Here is a 665-nt window from a genome sequence, read left to right as displayed (position 1 = left end):
TTCTCAGGCTGGAGGAGGGGCCCAGACTCCTGCTGCACGTACTCCAGAGCAGGTAGCTCCCCAGGGTCAGATTCCAGCGGCTCAGCCAGCTACGACAGTTCAGCCGAGGGTAGTTGCACAGGCCGGCGATGGAGCGGCTATGTCCGCAGATGCTTTATGGAGGCTGGACAGGTTTACTAAGCTCTTCACTGCTACATTCAGCGGAGCTTCTTCTGAGGACCCCCAGGATTTCTTATACGGCTGCCACGAGGTTCTTCGGAACATGGGCATTGTGGAGTCCAATGGAGTTGATTTTGCTGCCTTTCGTCTATCTAGATCCGCCAAGACTTGGTGGAGGAATTTCTGTTTAGCCAGACCAGCAGGGTCGCCATCTTTGACTTGGGATCAGTTTACAGAGTTGTTTCTGGAGAAGCTTCTCCCCGTTACTCAGAGGGATGCTTATCGGAGGCAGTTTGAGCGCCTCCAGCAGGGCTCTATGACAGTCACTCAGTATGAGACCAGGTTTATCGATCTAGCTCGCCATGCCCTTGTCATACTGAGGAGATTTATGGATAGTTTGATCCAGCCTATTCGTCTTCAGATGGCCAGAGAGGCGGGGAGTGATATTACTTTTCAGGAGGAGGCCAATGTGGCCCGGAGGATCGAGATGGTTCTGCCACAGGGGG

The sequence above is a fragment of the Nicotiana attenuata genome, chromosome 9, assembly GCF_001879085.1.
Source record: "Nicotiana attenuata strain UT chromosome 9, NIATTr2, whole genome shotgun sequence".
NCBI classification, from domain to species: domain Eukaryota; kingdom Viridiplantae; phylum Streptophyta; class Magnoliopsida; order Solanales; family Solanaceae; genus Nicotiana; species Nicotiana attenuata.
The sequence above is the reverse complement of the archived record's forward strand: the minus strand, read 5'-3'. Positions refer to the sequence as shown.